Below are 580 nucleotides of genomic sequence, written 5' to 3' on the forward strand. Positions count from 1 at the left end.
TGTGCCGTCAAGTCGGACCCGACTCATAGCGACCCTTCCTTGGGTTTCCGAGGCAATATCACTACGAAGTAGATTGCCCCATCTTCTTTCCGAGGAGCAGCTGGTGGGTTTGAACCACCAGCCTTCTGGTTAGCAGTCAAGTGCCTTAGGCACTATGCTACCAGAGCTCCTAAGAGAATACTATAAACACCTGAATACAAAAAAAGAGAAAAGATAACTTTAAAAAAACTGAAAACTGACTCAAGAAGAAATGGAAAGGGTGATGGAGAAATCTGGAAATGGATAGTGGTGATGGTTGCAGCACATGATGAATATAATTAATGTCAATTAATTGTACAATTAAAATGTTGAAATGATGTTTTGTTATAGAGACACTTATCACAAGAAAAAAATAGGAAAAAAAAAAAAAAAAGAACTGGAAACCTGAACAGACCTATAACAAATAAAGATATTGATTTAGCAATTTTGAAACTTCCCACAAAGAAATTGCAGTCAATGTCATTAGACAAACTCTGTGTGAGCTACTGTATGGAAAATGAATTTGCTCTGTAAACTTTCACCCAAATCACTATAAAAATTT

This window comes from Orycteropus afer, unplaced genomic scaffold (genome assembly GCF_000298275.1).
Source record: "Orycteropus afer afer isolate SDZICR_OR568_19922 unplaced genomic scaffold, OryAfe1.0 scaffold01138, whole genome shotgun sequence".
NCBI lineage: Eukaryota > Metazoa > Chordata > Mammalia > Tubulidentata > Orycteropodidae > Orycteropus > Orycteropus afer.